The sequence below is a fragment of the Mytilus edulis genome, chromosome 10 (genome assembly GCF_963676685.1).
Source record: "Mytilus edulis chromosome 10, xbMytEdul2.2, whole genome shotgun sequence".
In the NCBI taxonomy this organism is placed as follows: domain Eukaryota; kingdom Metazoa; phylum Mollusca; class Bivalvia; order Mytilida; family Mytilidae; genus Mytilus; species Mytilus edulis.
In genome coordinates, this window is record NC_092353.1 from 57,375,910 (window position 1) to 57,396,783 (window position 20,874).

The 20,874-nt window shown below is 33.5% G+C and overlaps 1 long non-coding RNA gene across 1 annotated transcript; it reads left to right on the forward strand.

Moving 5' to 3' along the window:
* The first annotated feature begins 328 nt into the window (after nucleotides 1-328).
* LOC139492191 (uncharacterized) lies at nucleotides 329-7,836 on the forward strand. Its single transcript, XR_011656715.1, has 2 exons — nucleotides 329-424; nucleotides 5,648-7,836. It is a non-coding gene; the product is annotated as an uncharacterized lncRNA (long non-coding RNA).
* Nucleotides 7,837-20,874: the final 13,038 nt, after the last annotated feature.

Sequence of the window (20,874 nt, forward strand, 5' to 3'; positions counted from 1 at the left end):
AAAACTTGTCACGTGTTGACGTAAAGCGAAGGAAGCGCTCCTCCCTTGACGATAGTTTTTTCTTGTCTACGAGATATCGACCTATCCTATGCAGTTGTAATTTGTCGATATCTGTTTGTTAGTCTCTGAACTGTTGCCTAGTGCACATTAAATCGAGCCATGATGTCAACAACCCTCATTCCGGCATCAACCGTTTCAAGACCTTTCTGACTGTCATTTTCGGGGTGGCCTGGTTGACGCCCCAAGCAAATTTTTCAACGGTGTTTGTGTTTTTCTTACCAATGGTGTGTTTCTGAACGTTAGTGAAAAAGAATTTTTTAATATCGTTTTAAAATTACAGGTACAGAAGGTAAAACATCATTGACACGTGCAAAGCTGAAATGGCGCGAAATCAATCAGCAGGAAAAAAGTACGACTGTTACAGGTAAAACTAAGGATTATATCAATGATGTTTAAATATATTTTTCCAAAAACAACAACAAAAAAATTATAAAAAAAAAGTGTTGCTAAACCTTTTTGGCTCAGTATATATACGGAAAAACAAGGTGGATATTTAATCATCGGCTCTCGTGAAGTTTTCTTGTAGGTTAAAAGAAGGGGACAGTATACCTCTAAGTAATAAAACTTTAAGATTTGTATTCTTTAAATTGTATAACGTCTTAGTCTGACTTTCTCTTCAATTTTTAGATTATATTCAGAATCACGTTTTTATGCCAGATCTTTTATCATTTGTTAAATCAAAGACATGTAGTAGATGTATTTTTTTTTAGACCAAAAAAACTATCATACGGTATTCCACATGTACGGTGAATTAAATTATTGACAAGCATACCACATCTTCTTATATTCATTCGTTATTTGATGAAGATCTTCAACAAGCCTTAAAGGGATAATTCGCGATTTTTCACTTTAAATAAATGATTTTGAAAATGAACTTATTGATAACTATACACTTTTTAATTCTAAATAATTATGTTTATCCAGAGACATATAATTGTATTATATGTCTCTGGAACAAGCATGTGCATACAATAATGCATGTATGTATACGCATGAGGTTCTCGCTACATTAAAGACCCGTAATTTAGGCCTTCCTCTTTTGTCTGCTCTATAGTCGGGTTTTTGTCTCTTTTACACATTCCTCATTTTCATTCTCAATTTTTGTAATAAGATTAAATGATTCATGATTGCTTAACGTCCAGTTACAAATATTACACTCTACCCCTCCATCTTTTTGTCCATCCTATTTAAAATGATTCTTATAGGAGAGTCTGAGTTGGGGGGGGGGGGGCTGTTTTTCTGTAAACATTTAATTTTCACCCCTTTTTTTTCTAATCTTCAAAAAATAAGTCTATTCTTTAAAAGTAATTTTTTACGCATTATTCTCTAATTTTTCCCCTGTTTTCTTTAATCTTTAAAAAAAAAGAGTAAAAATCATTCTTTTAAATGAATGAGAACGGTGATTTCCAAACAACAGCAAGGCTTTCATTTGTTACTCAACAATGACGTGTTGGTGTGTATTGTTCTGCATGATTTAAGTGCTAGTTCTATGAAGTAACAAGTCCAAGTTTTCATCAGTTCTTTCCAGTGATTTTGACGACACATAAGAAGATGCCAATGAGACAACTCTTCGAAGAGACCAAATGACACAGAAATTAACAACTATAGGTCACTGTACGGCATGCAACAATGAGCTAAAGCCAACCGCATAGTCAGATATAAACAGGGGCGGATTCAGGCTTTTTGAAAGAGGGGCTGTAGTTTTGTAACGAGGGGAGCGAGGCGAAATTTTTTTTTTTGCCCCTTTTTAGGACTAAAACATAAAATAAGTGAAATATGCACTTTTTAAACGGTTCCTGGCGTGGGGCATGCATATTTTGTAGTTGCTGGTAAGGTGTAAGGGTTGGACATTTTAGATGCTGCATCTCCCTATTAATTCACGGTCTAGTCTGATTAATCATTTTAAAAAAAAGTCCAAGCAAAAGGGGAGGTGTACGCCCTCTACGCCCCCTCTGGATCCGCCACTGAATTTAAAGCCCGAGTAGAAGTATCGGAAACCAGTTCATATTGACTGAATCCTATAGTCTGTTACCACGAAACCAAAAAAGGTTTACCAAGTTTGTTTTCACTTTTATCATATTTTTACAATGATAACTTTGATAATTTTCTTTGAATTTTAAGAAGAGAAATTCTGTTACCAGATAATGTTTAGCATTTTCTTTTATTAATCATTCAATAAAATTCAGGTATCTTTTAGCGTTTTCTTTTATTGATCATTCAATGTTCATTATATTTTTAGACCACACATTTCTCTAATCTTTATTTTTTATGCCCATTATTCTCTAATCTTCATTTTTCAAGGGCATTATTCTCTAATCATTGAACCCCATCCAAACCCTCTTTTTTTTATTATGTTGTACATGTACTGTTATACCACTGATCGAGACTAGGGTGAGGATAGGGAGCCCGCTAACAATTTTAACCTCGCCATATTATTTATGTATGCGCCTGTCCCAAGTCAGGAACCTGCAATTCAGTAGTTGTCGTTTGTTTATGTTTTACATATTTATTTTTCATTCATTTTTTTTGTTATATAAATAAGGCGGTTCGTTTTCTTGTTTGAATTGTTTTACATTGTCATATCAGGGCCTTTTATAGCTGACCATGCGGTATGGGCATTACTCATTGTTGAAGGCCGCACGGTGATCTATATTTGTTAATGTCTCTGTCATTTTGGTCTCTTGTGGACTGTTGTCTAATTGGAAATCATACCACATCTTCTTTTTTATATTCCTGTCCTTTTAAAATGCCCATTATAGACATATAATAATACATTAGGCTTAACATTTCAATTTATAAATATCAAATAGCGAAAAATTTATATATTTATTCAATAACGACAATGTTGCTGCAATAGATGCCAAAAACATCAACAATATTTTATTGAAAAGAAACGGCATTTTATTTCACTTGTTCTTAAATAAAAAGATGTTTCATTTCATTTGTTATATACGGACACTGTAAATTTTGAATGTAAATGAGTAAAAATTTGTTTATATTTATATATTGTGTCTTATACGCGTCTCATTTATCTTTTTAAAGATTGATGCACACAATGCAAATGTTTAAATGTTTTGTTTAGTTCTGTGATTCTCATTTTATGTTTGTATGTGGTGAGACTTTAAAAAATAATAATAATGATAAAATATTGAATCTAAAAATATTCAGAAACTATTAACTTTTCTTAAATTTATACTTGAGTCAGAAAATTAAAACCAGCAGTGTCAAACATGTTTAACACTCAGCGGGCATTCGATATCATTGACATACTATATAGCACTAATCGCAATATGTATACATGTACATATATTTTGGGCATCTTATCAGTAATCCCTCTATTGAAGATGTTGAAATATATGTATTATAATTATTCGCTTATTAGGCAAATTCATATTCTACAAAGATATTTTCAATCATTTTAGTTTTGATAAATACCATTACAAATAACTTATTTTGTCTAGTTTCCTGTGTGAGGATATTTGATTGATAAAATTCAATAAACAATTTAAGGTTGTCGGGTAAATGTGGATTACGGATTAAGATGTTAGATGTCAAACTTGAATTAACAAACTAAGGTGAATTTAACCCGAATATGTAGTGTCTCTTCAACAGTGTTTTAATTCCAATTTCCTTATTTTCATTTAAACTAAATTAATTAGAATGAAAGAAAGATTCGAAACTAAAGATAGTCACAATTAAAAATATGTATTTTGAAAAAAAGACAAAAACCGCCAGATCATATCTGATTTAAATCCAGGGTCCGTATATGCATCTTCTGACTTCAGACTCAGACTTCTCTTGAACTGAATCTTAATGTGCGTATTGTTATGCGTTTACTTTTCTACATTGGCTAGAGGTATAGGGGGAGGTTGAGATCATAAACATGATTGCGCCTGTTCTAAGTCAGGAGTCTCTGGCCTTTGTTAGTCTTGTATTATTTTAATTTTGGTTTCTTGTGTACAATTTGGAAATTAGTATGGCGTTCATTATCACTGGACTATATATATATATAGTATATATTTGTTAAGGGGCCAACTGAAGGACGCCTCCGGGTGCGGGAATTTCTCGCTACATTGAAGACCTGTTGGTGACCTTCTGCTCAGTGTTGGTTTTTTTCTTTGGTCGGGTTGTTGTCTCTTTGACACATTCCTCATTTTCCATTCTCAATTTTACAATGGTACGTAAATTAAGATTTTATTCGAAAAGACGGATTTTTCTACATGTTCTACATGTACCAAAACAAATGTACAACTATTGAATATTGTAAATGTTTAATGATGATACATATCCAGATCTAGATCGAACTGCTTTGCTTCGTCGAAAGTACGAATATAGAAAAATCACAGATTTATATTACAACTAGAAAGTCCTCGAACAGTTGAAGAAATCATCAGAATTTGTTTATTGTAAGTTATTTTGTACATGTATAACTATAATGCGAACCCGAAGTTGTGAAATCGCAACTAAGCGTACTTTGGAAAAGCGACGGTTCTATGAAAACCTATTGTCAAGTTCAAGTTCTGTTTCGACATCATTGTAATATATGTCACTGAACGTTAAAATTCAATCCTTTATTTCGTCTTCGTCTTCGTCAAATAGTGCTGTTGGTTTCTTTTTATTATTATTACATACTAGTATACATGAATACACCACAAGTTATTCCTATGTAATCTCATTTAGATATTTAGTAGTTTAAACATATTTTATTGTTCTAAACAAATGGATTAGAAATTTAGTGCATGCAAAGTAAATTTTAAAGATGACAATGATTGCAGTATCTGTGTGAATCTACTTCTCAATCACGCTTCATAAAGATATTACAGAATATTCAAGATTTACAACTTTTCGTGAATATGATTGCCAATGGAATAAACCATGCAGCAGATTTCAAAATAACCATATTAATTTGTGTCTGAATTATAACAACTGAAACTGTAATTCTGCTGTAGTGCACCTTTAGAACTTGTATTTCAGATAATTTGACCACGTGACAAGAAATTATACAATAAACATTGGTCACGCACGATAGGTTCTGATGTAAGACACGTACCGTTACAATACCCAGTTTACACGCATCAGCGCACACAGGTTTCTCGAATGGGGCAGTTGATTGGAGGAAAGTTACCAAAAACCACGCCTACCTTTACCTATTATCCAATCAAATGCCTTTGACATAAACATAAATAATACATGAGTAATATTACAGAGATTTTGAAAAAAGTTGAGACTCTAAATTCTAACTTGAAATTATAAATTTATGCTCGTAATGCATTTTCGCAATTTACAATAAATGTTATACATACTTTCACCTATCTAGTGAGGAAAAAATAGAAATTAAAAAAAATTGCAATTTACAACTATTTCGAATTATAGTGCACAGCAAGGACGTATATTTGTTTTCCGTCCTTGTGCACAGTTTGTGATAAATGGGTGTCAAAATGTATTAAACAGAAACCCAAAGACCAGTTTCAAGAAGAATTCTTTGCTTTTATGCAGAATCGCATAAAACATAATGCTGTCATATTTTCAAAAAGAATAATCAATTAGAAAACTCCTTTTTACATTTCTAAATTCATATATTACGCAGATATAGATGTGGTAGTTGCCGATTGAGTCCAGAAGGTTTCAGGATTTACACAGAGAAGACAGAATATGTCGTCTCTGTGACACAAACAACATTGATGATGAGTACCATTACATTATGAATTGTAGAACATATAAACTATAGAAAAAGAAGGAAATGTTTAAGGAACTACTGTTAGTCAAACCCTTATATCTTTAAAGCTGATCAACAGTTAAACTCATCAAATATTGTAATATTAGAAAAACTATGTAAAAGTTATAAATGTGAAAGTCAGTCCTCCAAGCTAATTTAATTGTATCGTTTACACATGCATGTACTAATTTTACCTTATAGTTATGTGTATGTATGTTCTTGACAACTAATAATTGAAGTTTTATGGGAAATAAAGTATTCGTATTCCTTTAAACATGTAAACCATAAATTGCAGTACACGAAGACAGCCTACGGGTAAAGTACAAGTGAATATATCACAAAAAGATTATATTTAATCCTCATCCGTACGCGTCCTTGTAAATGCCGAAAACTCTGGATTTTCTTTGAAAATTACCTGAGAGGTTATAAAAGATCTAGAAAAGACCAAAAATGAATTGAAATAAAAGATTTTGTGTAGACGAGTTACAACATTGCATAAGCATGATTAGGAAATTTGAACAAAAAAAGTTCGTGCTCATCTTTGTAGTGGCGAAAAACACGCATATCGAGTTACGTAGACGAAAAAGAATAATTACATTCATAATAATTATGATGTAAATTCACGAAATTAAAAGGTTATAATTAGAAAACAATCAAAAACACGATTCGTCATTCCCCATGTATAATTATAGATTAAAACAAAATTATAATTTTAATTCTGAAATTCAAAAGGCATGTTTCTGATACGTGACAGTTCAGCGAACACTATTACATGAAATGCACGATGATATTGACCGAAAACAAAGGTGAAAGATTCAAATTGTAAAATCATTCGCTGAACGGTAGAATTTCTATCAATCATTCAACGATATAAAAAGACTTTTGAGTGTAAAAGTATGATAAAAATACTTTTAATTTATTGAAATGCCTGTTATATTGTTCCAGTCATTGGTTACTAGTGCATGATTGTCAGTCCATTTCGATATTTCATAGCACTTTTACAAATTCTGAAAAAAAAGAAAAGAAAAAACTAATATTCCCATGGGAAAAATATATCTTCCCATGAGAAGAAAATTGTCCCGCAAAGTGTTCAACTCCCACAAAAGGGAATCTAACCAACTAAGAAATGCATAATCATCTGTAGATTGATTTTTATATATGAAACGATGTGTATTGATTTTACTTGGTTCAATGTTCAGTGGCAAGTATTTTATATATGCGCAGGTCCTGAGACAGATAATCAAATTATCAGATTGCGGGATGACGGACAGGAAGACTCCAAACGTAACAGTGTGAACTAGCTGTCAGAAACTTAAGTACTCTCAGATTCTTTCATCGTTGAAGACCCTCTAGCGACTATAAAGATGAACAGGAATACAAACGCGACCATTGATAATTTGTATTTTTGTTAAGCTCTGACTTTGTGTTCGATTAGGTCCCGTGTATGTTTACCCCATATTCCTTTATTTTCTATAAAGGCGTCTGTCTTGACAGTAAGTTGACACGACTTAATCATGTTAATACTAGTTAAACCCTTAAATGTAAGACACCAGATGGAAATACTCAAAAAGGACAGCCAGTTTGGTTCTCTTTAATGTTAGAGTTCAAATCTTCATGAAGAAACGACTATATGTTTTCTGTATTCAGCATAGAATAATATCTTCTAAACTATATTTTTTCGCACAATGTCTGGATATTGGTGGACATGCATTATTGCGAAACCAGACATTTACAAATGAAAATTAACACTTAGACTATAGACATTTAGTAGGGAAGTAAATGAACAAAAGACAAGTAATTCAGAAACATAAAATTGAGAATGGAAATAGGGAATGCATGGATCACGCAAAATAAAGCAGGGGCGACATCGGAGTAATGGGAGTTTGCTTCTTGCAAGACATTCGCCGTGAAAACAATTTGATATGAAGACAAGCCTTTGTACTGTGACTTTGTTTTAAAATTTCAAACATGAGGCTGTTACGGCCCTGGTCAATGTTTTTAAGCAATACATAGTTTCCTTTCATTTTGTTGTTGGCTTTCTGAAATAAATGTTTACATATTATAGACTATCATGATCCTTTTTTTTTCAATTTCAGTTAAACACTATGTCTGATTTGCTTTTTCAGAAACTTTAGCATGTTTAAATGTCTTTTTCTTTTTCTTCATCTTTTTGAAACCCTAGTTTTGTATTACCACTGACCAGTTCAGTAAAAAAACAGCTGCTTCATGTTTGTATAAATGTGTTTGTAACCTTTCTAACATGCTATTATTTTCCGTTATTTTTTATTCCGTGTCTATAGATAGTCTTGATCGGAGAGTCAAGATTTATTTTGTCTGTTGGTTGCTTGGCTAGCGTAAGCTAATCGATTTACCTCACATTTTGAAGTTGGATGGAGATTGTTTTTAAATAAATGCCGTACCTTTGTACTTTGGTTTCCTGTCGTTTTTTTCTCAATTTTAAATTGGGAAGTTTTATCATTTGTTTTGCATGATTATTAATTTTGACTTGCAAATGAACAATTAATAAATCTAGTCCCATGTGTGCTAGCGAAATGTCTTTAGTGTAATCTCGGAGTGTAATTTTCATTTCAACTTTTACGTTTGCTTCAGCACAACCTAAAACACGAAAACTTTCATTTTCTTGTAAGAATGAGATTCGTTAATTCGAACAAAAATCGCTTTTATCTTCTTTTTTTTTTAAACTAAACGAAGTATAAGCTTCGGGAAGGTCAAGGATTATAACATATTTTTCGTAATTTTGCAAAAATCGAAAATTTACGGTAATTAATGGTCGAATTGAAGCTTAATACCTACCAAAAAATCTCAATGAGCGAAAAGACTTTCATTTTAGTCATCTCTGGTGTATTTATGATGGCTTGGTTTGAAGCGAGAACAGACGAACTATGCTTACTAGTGTTGCATAAAAAAACATGAGGATATGGTTTGTCCTTTATGAATCTATATTGCAAATTTGACTCATATAAGGATAATGTTTGTCTCATAGAAAAATCGGTAGTTTTAACCGATAATTTATTTTTCGATTTTTATCGGATATATTAGTTATTTGGAAAAATACAAACCGTATAATTAATTATAAAAGTTTCGTATGCATCATAAATGAACCGGCTCCGGCAACTTTTGACTTGTTCTAATATCAATAGTAATGATTTTCAGCGGAGAAAAAGATAGATATTTTGGTCGTGGTTGAAAGAATCGTAAAAGTGTTATTTTTCTAAATTCTGTTTGTTTAATCGGACAAAGTAGAGTCTTAATTTGATTTTTTTTTTGCCGAACTGGACTCTATATTGTGTATTGAATTGAAATTTTGCAAACGTTCCGACCAATGAAATTCATTTTAATATGTAACGCGAACTTCAACGAGAGAACCTAGATGATTTATTTTATCTATACTACAATCAGTTTTAACTTAGAAATTTCCGCTCAAATATATAGGAAATAAAATTATATGAAAACAACAATGCAGAATGTTTCTTTTCCATTTTTTTTAACAATGTTTATGTTCATTTCAATTTGGTAAGTAGACTTATATTTAATGCCCAAAACGTAAATATATGTTTTCTTTTAAAACATTAAAAAACGTGAGAGTATGCCGATAAATAGCCAGTCTAGGTCGTTAAACTTAAATCAACTTACCCATCGTTATCGCAGACTAAAATTTATCTCATATATATATTTTCATTTATTACAAGTACGTCAGGGTGCATGACAGCACAATAGTCTTTTTACAGAATCGTAAGAACAATATTTTTGTTTGATATTTGCTTCTCTTCCACAATTAACGCCCGATTTGGCCAGTGACCGGTATTACAATTTAACACAGTTTTAAAAGTTCAGTGGGCTGCTACTTCATTTATAATTTTGGGTATGACTTTCTGTTTATCATATTCAACATACGTCAACATTGTCTTCATCAATTTTATTATTCAATTCATCAAAACCTTGTTTTTTTATTACAAGCTTTTCCGTATATCAATATACGGCAAGAGAATGAATATTTGTTGCTTACCGGAAATATAAGATACATCGATTTAAATTATGTACACAATAAATAATTGCTGTGTAGTTTCCATGTCTACATTTGATTTACGAGTACAATATAGTAAACATAAAAAGAGAAAAGAGAAACGGTAAATATACAGGAATACATAAAGTTTCGTAAATAGTTGCAAAGGACCACATGTTACTTACATGCCATGAGGTTTCATTGCATTCAGTAATTTTTGAAACGCACATATATTGAAACGAAACTGGGGTACTGTCTATGCGACCTTAACCTATACTTTCTATAAACTAGACAGCAACCCAACTTTTCATTTAATCTATCTCGAGGGTAGGTTCGGCCTATGCTTTCGCTCTAGGACTTCTATAATAGTGATGCCCGACTAGAATATTTTAAAGAGTTTTATTAGGTATAATTTTTACCGGTCTATGCCACCAGTTTATAATTCATTTAAAATATGTGTTCTGGAACAAGATGTCTCTGATGTTCTGTACTCTCCAAGTCTCAGTTAAGTGTGACTTCTGGATTCTATTACCAAAGGTAACAAAGAAGATCTAGTCTACTCAGAGGGCCAACCAGATCCTAACCTTTGACCTTGACCGCAGTCATGCTATCCCAGTGTAGAACTTGGTGAACAACTGGAATGTCAATCTGGACTGTTACCAAATATAGGATCTGGCAATATTAGTTTACCAGAGAATTCAGTCCTAACACTACAGTTAGGGTAGTAGCCGAGTAATATACTGCACCTCTAAAAATATGTCTAGGTATTTTTATTGCTCAAGTGTGAAGTACCATCCTACACTAATTCTATATTATAGATCTGTATGGGTTGGAGTAAAACTAAAACATTTCCCATAAACCTAAAGGTAAACAAATAATAAAAGGGCAGACAGACAGACAGACGGACCAAATGTAAATAGCCCGACCCAACAAGTGTGGTCGTTTCAAGTACGACACCACAAAAATAACAGACTTTTAAAACAAATCTATTTCAGTATTTCCAAACCTGTAGTAGGATTTATATACCAAATTCACAAGCAAATACCAGAAAATAAATATCCAAAGGGAAGCTAAGACAACATAAGACTCGTTCTGTCCGGAATATGCTTTCACTTAAATAATCTGTAATCAGCAAACCATGAAACGCAGGCAGACTCATGGGAGGTTCAAAATCTAGGTTGTTACCAATACCAAGGGAAGTAATCAGGACGAGTTTTAATCGAAGGATCAATTCAGGCAAGGGACAAGGCGTTTCTCTGCAATAAAATAATTCAGTAAGATACAACTTTAATTAGACAACACGCATATGAATCAGCTGCACATTTAATAAGTTACAGTTTTGCGAGTCAATGGTCTATTTCTGCAGTCTATAACAAGATTTCTTAGACCAAGAAAATAAATTCTTTCAGTATCCAACTTTCTTTAACGACTCACTCTGCCGTTCTGATCAGGGCTTGCATATGGATTTCGCTTGTTAACACTTTAATACTTAAATTTACCGTCCTTAAGTTCAAGTCATAGATTTGAGTCACTCACGTGAATGCCAACAAATAATGACTCCGAACTTTTACTTGCTTTAACCCGCAAGTTATAAATAACTTTAACCTTAACAACTGAACAGCTGAACAGTTAACCGAATCTCGTTATTCGCCAACTGACAACTTTTATTCAGCTCAAAGAACTTTTCAAAAACTCAACTCATAATTTAACCAGCGAACCGCTTTCTAAATAATTCACGCCTCAACACGTAAATATTCAAAGTTTTCCGCTAAATCTCCAATGCAAACCGTGATCAAAAACCAGCCAGTTTTAGTCACTCAAAATATGTACATGAAAATCATAGGAGGGGGAACTTCTTACCTAAAAATACTGTAAAACACCTTTTCTTCAATACACTAATTATAGTATAAAAAAATAGCGCGTGATTCCTACCGAGACCACTTCCAAAAATATCGCGCACATGGTTGAAAATTCCCCTTTTTACCTTACACCTATACACCTGGAAGTCTGGGCTGAGAATGATTTCTAGCAGACAATATCTGCACGAGCTAAATTTTCCCCGGGAATTCAATCGAGCTCTCCGATTGGTTGAGAAGGGAAAACATTTTTAATGCTAATGCGAGGTTCGTTACGTCACTAAAATTTAATGAATGAAATAAAAATCGGAAAGTAATAAAATAATAAAAAGCAATCTTTCTGGAAAAATAATTAAAAATAGTAATAATGAAATAAATAAATGAACCAAATAAAGTGACCCACAAACGTTACATTACCCCCTTTCCCACAGAACAGATATGTCCGCATATCTGGCAAAATCCATGTGCTAGTTAATGCGCGCTGCTATGCAAAGCTGGTGGTCTCGGGTGCAAGAAATCAAAATTTTCAATTAAGATTAAAACATCTCCCCTCCTGAAATATACAAATAATTATACAAGCTGAAAAATATATTTACTCCACATTATTACGAAAAAATATATCTCAGCCACCACCAACCACTCCACACTAATATATATACATATATATCTATAATAATCGACAACAAATGGCATCCTATTGATTTTTATTTTCTAAGAGAAAGCTTAACAGCTCTCTTTAAGGAATAATAATAAGTCCTCATTTTGGTTTTATTCAAATGGACACCATCTGTTGTCAATAGAAACTTTGATGTCAACCTCTTTGGTGTCCAATACACTAGAAAATCTTTAAACTCCCTTTTTGTCAAATTTACAAGTTCCAGATTAATCTGGGCTCTTCTGCCTGCATATACAGACCTTGAAACTCTAGTTTTCAACCTATGAAACAATTGAACTATAACCACCTTCTTTACATTTTTAGACTTCAAATGTCTCAAAAACTTTTTAAAAGTCTCTATAAAAGTATTAACCATGAAATTATGGTTATCTATGTCATTACCTCCAATTTGTAATATAACTATTGTAGGAGAAAATTTAGTGATCAATCTTTGAAAGACATGATCTTGTATCATATGCACAATTTTGTACCACCTTTACCATACATAATACCATTAATATAAGTAATACCAAAGTTGGTTGACATCCTATTCATTTTACAATAATTAGATAATCTTCGAATATAACTATGTCCCAAAGTAAGTACAGTGGGATTCATTTTTAATCTTTAAATCTATTTTCCCAATATAATTTTAATATATCTTTACTTTTGGTTTCTGAAATTTAACCCTGAAAAATAAATTGTAAGGCGATATTAATATTGAATTAGTCATGATTAACCGAAATAAATTATATTTATAATTACATTGTTTTCTCTTAAAATTAAAGAAACGATAGTCCTTGTTCAACACCTGATTCCTAGCGAAAAAAGTTCATCTCCACCAACACGGAATCAGTATAAGCGTTGAATAATGATAAAGATCTGAAGCACTTCCAAGATTTGTAGGTATTTTTCCAAACCAATGACACAAGTTTACGGATAAAAAATTATGGATATATTTTCCTTTGATGAGTTTACGGATAAACAATGGATATATTTCCCTTTGATGAGTTTACGGATAAACCATGGATATATTTCCCTTTTGATGATAATCGAATGTTCTGTATACCATCAGCAAACAAGTTTTTCTCCAAGACGGTATGTTTCGTCTGGTTTTACGACTGCAAAATGTAGCAATTATCATGGTTTTAGACCGTAATAAAGTTATCAACCTGATTATGAATGTTCTTCTCTACTGGATATATAACTGAAGCCATTTCTTAAGATACTTCTATACGTCTTTATATTGGAAGTTTAGATATTTCTAGACGACTTGGTATTGCAAGTTTAAATATTTTTATACGTCTTGGTATTGAAAGTTTGGATACTTTGTATAAATGTCTTTTATACAATCGCCTCAGTTTGAGACTGAAACGATTGACAATACGTATTTTGTTGTACAAAGCCATTAATTTTCAAAAACTTGGATACAGTTCAATTCTAAATAGGACATGCTGCATGGAGTAGGCTGGGCAACACCTCATAAAATCTATCTGTGGTAATTACCTCCTCCAACACCTAACTGTTGGTTAGTTTTCTTGCGATACATAAATATCAGTCATACCAATTGAGTGAATTTCCACCATAGAATTTTACCGTGATATTAATCCTGGTTTCACATAGATTCACAGACATTTTCAAACACAATTTCCTTTAAAATAGCTTATAGCAACAATATTGTATGAATATCGGTTGAATTATAGGCACTAACTGGTATATTTCGCACAAAAATTAACTTGTATCTTTCATGGATTTGATATTACACGATGGAAGTGTTAGATAGGACGCACAGACGTGTTTATGGAGACACCACGATCCACCATTTATCCAGCGTTGTAAACCACGAACAGATGTTGAACCCTTATCCCTTATTATTCATAATTAATTATATATAATAAATGAAAGTTCCAACTATTTGAATTTATATTACTAACAAGAACTATAATATTTGTCAAATTAAACTGTCGTGAATTAAAAAATTAGCTTTTAATAGGATTCAGTCATAGAATCTGAGCAAGAAAAAGAACATCAAATTTCAGTTGAAACCTTCATTCAGTACTATCGTATTAACAAAAATAAAAAAAATACATCATCATTACACTAATACCTATATTACTCGTCTGGCTTGGAATGGATTTTATTTCTCAATTTTAGAAAAAAAAAATAAAAAAAATAATTGGGTGTTGGCATGGACATCAGGCAATTTTTGACCATACGACATCAATACAAACAACCAATTTTCAGTTGAAGCAAGTTAATACATCATCTCAAAAGAATTCCTTCTACTATGTTCCAATTCAAGATCACAGGAGGAATTAAGTTTTTCTTTCATTCCAAGCAGACATAAACCTTATCTTATGTTAATATCTATAAGTATGTGGAGTTTACAAAACTTAGTGGTGTGGCAGCGGTGGCTAAGAAAATAAAAACAATTATATACACATAAAAACAGCTGACAAGACAACTACAAGACAGGATTCTCAGCCCAGCTCAGTATATCCAGTTTAATAAAAGACATAATCTCTAAATCGCCTAGGAGGAAGTCGCCTACGTCTGCCGGGTATAGATGGTGGGGTTTGGGGTTGCTGATCGAACACACCCTCTGAGAAAAATTATCTCTATCTCCATAAAAGGTTGGTGCATTTCCCTGGGACTGACCTGTAAATCCAGTATTTTGGTCAGGATAATTAAAATACCCTCCATTTTGGTTTTGACCCATATATTGGCCAGGAGAATTATAACCCCCCCTTTGGGCACCTCTACCATAATTTCCTCTCCCTCTTCCTCTATACCTGTTACCATATCCACCCCTATTACCAGAGTTCGGGGCATTCCCCGCAGGTATCTGAATTGGCGCTGGCGCGACGGCGGCCTCCTCCACGCGATCAGCGGAAAATTTTCCCACGGACAACTTCGCCACACACTCGCGCAATTCCTCCAATTGCTTACTAAACACGGAAAATTGATCAGAGGGTTCAACTTCGCTAAGTGATTGAGTTTTTGGACGTTTCTTTTCCAACGTTACATATGACTCTTCACGTAAAGCTAAGTCAACAGCCTCGGCCAATGTCTTAGGACTTAAACGACGTACTTGTTTCTGTACCTCACTGTCTGACAAAGCATCAATAAAATACTGAATCGACATCTTTTGTTTAGAGTCCGAGTCTATACTGGGATATGCTTTGCATACTAACCTAAATACAGCAGATGAAAGCTGCAATAAGCTCTTATATGAACTCTGAGTCATACTATGTAGTTGACTTAAATAAACTCCGGGATCCTGAATAGGATCAAATTTTTGAATAAGAAATTTAATAAGTGAACCATAGTCTCCCTTCTCAATCAAAGTCATATCATTGTACAACTGCAAAGCTTGAGCTCTCAAAAATGTCGGCAGTATTTTTACACACTGATCATCAGTCCACAAATTAATGGCACGACAATTTTCAAATTGACTTAACCAATCTCTTATCTCCATCTGTTTACCATCAAAGCAAATAGGAGTTACAATCGGCTTATTCGGCAATTTGCCCGAGTGTGTGACTTTGTCATCCGCGGGTTTAAACGCGCGCGGAAGTGGTCTCGGTGGTGACGATAAGCGTGTTTGGAAACTCCCTTTATTTTTATCCCGGACTGTCACAAAAGCATCCCAAGCTCTTGTTACCTCTGGTGTATCATACTGATCTCCCAGATAGGTACTCTCGTACCTAGGAATAGGGGCCTTTTTAATGGGACTATGTGGTGATGGAAGCCGCTTCGGAGTAGAGCTATATTTCTCAACCCGATCAAGTTTAGGCGAGAAGGTAACTCTCTTAAACTCATCCATCTCAGGAATAAGCCTTCTCCGAGGTATAGCACCTCCATAGTCCATCTTTACAGGAGAACTAGGGGGACCTGTACCCAAGTCATGGAATTTAGCCCGAGGCTCAACCTCAGCGAGATACAATTCATTCTCTTCAATCTTTTGTTTCATTTCTCGCAACTCCTTTTTAATCTTTTGAGTATCCATAACTAACCCTTGAATTCTTTTATTTAATTTTAAAATTTATAAATTTTCTTTTTTAAAGTGTTTTAACTTATTTAGTTTTTTATAAATAAATTTATCAAGTACACATTATATATGAGTGTCCCTACGTGGGCGCCAGTGAAACGAAACTGGGGTACTGTCTATGCGACCTTAACCTATACTTTCTATAAACTAGACAGCAACCCAACTTTTCATTTAATCTATCTCGAGGGTAGGTTCGGCCTATGCTTTCGCTCTAGGACTTCTATAATAGTGATGCCCGACTAGAATATTTTAAAGAGTTTTATTAGGTATAATTTTTACCGGTCTATGCCACCAGTTTATAATTCATTTAAAATATGTGTTCTGGAACAAGATGTCTCTGATGTTCTGTACTCTCCAAGTCTCAGTTAAGTGTGACTTCTGGATTCTATTACCAAAGGTAACAAAGAAGATCTAGTCTACTCAGAGGGCCAACCAGATCCTAACCTTTGACCTTGACCGCAGTCATGCTATCCCAGTGTAGAACTTGGTGAACAACTGGAATGTCAATCTGGACTGTTACCAAATATAGGATCTGGCAATATTAGTTTACCAGAGAATTCAGTCCTAACACTACAGTTAGGGTAGTAGCCGAGTAATATACTGCACCTCTAAAAATATGTCTAGGTATTTTTATTGCTCAAGTGTGAAGTACCATCCTACACTAATTCTATATTATAGATCTGTATGGGTTGGAGTAAAACTAAAACATTTCCCATAAACCTAAAGGTAAACAAATAATAAAAGGGCAGACAGACAGACAGACGGACCAAATGTAAATAGCCCGACCCAACAAGTGTGGTCGTTTCAAGTACGACACCACAAAAATAACAGACTTTTAAAACAAATCTATTTCAGTATTTCCAAACCTGTAGTAGGATTTATATACCAAATTCACAAGCAAATACCAGAAAATAAATATCCAAAGGGAAGCTAAGACAACATAAGACTCGTTCTGTCCGGAATATGCTTTCACTTAAATAATCTGTAATCAGCAAACCATGAAACGCAGGCAGACTCATGGGAGGTTCAAAATCTAGGTTGTTACCAATACCAAGGGAAGTAATCAGGACGAGTTTTAATCGAAGGATCAATTCAGGCAAGGGACAAGGCGTTTCTCTGCAATAAAATAATTCAGTAAGATACAACTTTTATTAGACAACACGCATATGAATCAGCTGCACATTTAATAAGTTACAGTTTTGCGAGTCAATGGTCTATTTCTGCAGTCTATAACAAGATTTCTTAGACCAAGAAAATAAATTCTTTCAGTATCCAACTTTCTTTAACGACTCACTCTGCCGTTCTGATCAGGGCTTGCATATGGATTTCGCTTGTTAACACTTTAATACTTAAATTTACCGTCCTTAAGTTCAAGTCATAGATTTGAGTCACTCACGTGAATGCCAACAAATAATGACTCCGAACTTTTACTTGCTTTAACCCGCAAGTTATAAATAACTTTAACCTTAACAACTGAACAGCTGAACAGTTAACCGAATTTCGTTATTCGCCAACTGACAACTTTTATTCAGCTCAAAGAACTTTTCAAAAACTCAACTCATAATTTAACCAGCGAACCGCTTTCTAAATAATTCACGCCTCAACACGTAAATATTCAAAGTTTTCCGCTAAATCTCCAATGCAAACCGTGATCAAAAACCAGCCAGTTTTAGTCACTCAAAATATGTACATGAAAATCATAGGAGGGGGAACTTCTTACCTAAAAATACTGTAAAACACCTTTTCTTCAATACACTAATTATAGTATAAAAAAATAGCGCGTGATTCCTACCGAGACCACTTCCAAAAATATCGCGCACATGGTTGAAAATTCCCCTTTTTACCTTACACCTATACACCTGGAAGTCTGGGCTGAGAATGATTTCTAGCAGACAATATCTGCACGAGCTAAATTTTCCCCGGGAATTCAATCGAGCTCTCCGATTGGTTGAGAAGGGAAAACATTTTTAATGCTAATGCGAGGTTCATTACGTCACTAAAATTTAATGAATTAAATAAAAATCGGAAAGTAATAAAATAATAAAAAGCAATCTTTCTGGAAAAATAATTAAAAATAGTAATAATGAAATAAATAAATGAACCAAATAAAGTGACCCACAAACGTTACAATATATGTGCGATAAAGATCTAGTGCATTTGAGCAAATTAAATTTATGTTATCCATCTAACTATTTTATTTTCAACAGATTCCCTAGTTTGACATTTTTAAACCACGCGTGCATATATATTTTAATGTTTTTATTTAAATGCCTTATATATATGAAAATGTCACGTGTATTATACGTTCGTTTAATTAAATTGTGGAGCATGTGACTTAATATAGTACTGCAACTGACATCGAAAAAGACGCTTATTTAACGAGTTTAATGGTCCGGAATAACACACGGCTGCAAATTGTTTTAAATGATAGAATAATATCTATATTTTAATTTCCGTCGGGTCGTAAAAGGTTTCTATGGTCACATTTTTGTATTTTATTCCTTTAATGGGGGTACCCCTCAATTTACGGTTTTGGGTAGTTACCTTAAAATCCAAAAATATATTTTTTGGTTAAATTTCCCGCTATTTTCGTAAATATTTTCTATGCACATATCATCAAAGATCATCGGAATGATGAAGACATAAATATTATACCATCTCCAAGTAAAACTTTCAAACTTAAAGTTGGCTGTTTTTTAGATAGAAATTTAACGCGTTTTTCTTTGAAAACGAGAAAACATATGATTCAAAAACAGTATTTGACATTTGAGAGGACACAACATATTATTGCGATACTGCATGCAAATTTTGTTGGACAAATTCCAAACAATTTTGTCAAAAACTCAAAAATAAAAACATCATTTGTACCTTTTTTAATTACGGAAATTTCCTATCCGTTAATCAGCTCCACCATTTATTTTTTCATTCACAATCAATTTGATAGTTTCGATGTGATTATGTAGATTTTGTAGGAAAAGTTAATTTATTTTTGAGTGATTTGAATATATATAGTAATTCTTTCGTGTATTTTCTGTAAATAAGTTATATTTTTGTTAATAAAATTTTGACTTTATATAAAAGTTAACCAAATCCTTCTGATAAGAGGTTTTTCCGGATAATGACTATAGTTGACATTGTGTGAAAATACATTGTATGTCAATGTTTAACCTCAGAGCAATTAATATGCATGCAAGTGGTCGGGGGAAAAGTACTATTGAAGTTTCGCAGAGATTTGGTGTGTGACAAGGTAATGCTAAAACCAACTTTTTTTGATATTCTGCTTTCCGTGGGCGAATCATCAGTGATGTTATGAGACTTGCACCAGAAGGCAAAATTGGTGCGTCTTTAAATTAAATTGATTGATTGATTGTTGGTTGCTTAAAGTCCAGTGGCAAATATGTCATGCATGTTCAGGACGAGAACAAGCTAACAATAAAAACAATAGGTAGGTTTTGTCATAATAGAGGCCATTCGGGATGATGATCGGGAAAATTTAGACTGCCACTGGAAAATGATGGGATATTGGATTGGGACAGAAATTTTTCATTGCAACATGCCACCTACGGACCCCTTAAAGAGTTGATGCAAAGGTTTTTAATGTGCAAAGAACGTGACACTCCCTTTACACGAGGCAGCGGATTTAACGTCCCCATTCTGACCGGACGTGATTGCGAACTTGATACATCCCGCACAGCCAAACGGACGCCAAACTTCGTTTTACTGCCGGTCGGGGGAAGACCAAGTGACCATATTTCGTTTCCCCAGTCACCCTTGGGGAACTTTAAATTAGAAACAACAGAAATCCATATATGTGATCAAACTGATCGACATGTAACCTCACAACCTGACACTTTTATACGATCTCGCGCTCAGTTTCTTCCTTGTAGTTTGGATATGAAAACAGGGTTTTTGTGTAAAAGAAAAACCTTTAAAAAAAACCAGAAAACTACGCAAAACTGAGTCCTCTAAACGTTTTAACAGTCTTTTAAGTTGTGCTTATTAATGTGAGTAATCATTTATTCATGCATAACCAAGTACTTATTGGAGTCAACACCTGTGCAATTAAGTAAAACAGTCACTGAAAAAATAGAATTTGAACTTGCTGTCAGTTCATTAATAACGATTGTTAGTGATGTGATTTGTTTTTCCATAAGAAAAAGCCTTTCTCATGCATGTAGCACATCCTCTATATATACCGATCAATTTTACTCAAGATTGTCTCTGATGCTTACCAAACTGCCAAACTCCAGAACTAACTAGATATTGTGACACCTTACAATTCAGGCACAGTGGGGCCAAGGGATATGAATTATAGAGTTTAGCTCTGAACTCAATTTAGGGGATGCCATATCTGCTGCAGGAAAATTGAAGTCTATATTAAGATTTTCAGAATTACACCAAGGTGTGTCTGAAAATATCAAGGATACATTAAAAGAAGAACAATTACTTCATCCTGCCACCAGACTAAGTGGTCTTATGAGCTATGTTCTCGTTTTGGTATTTCTATGGAAA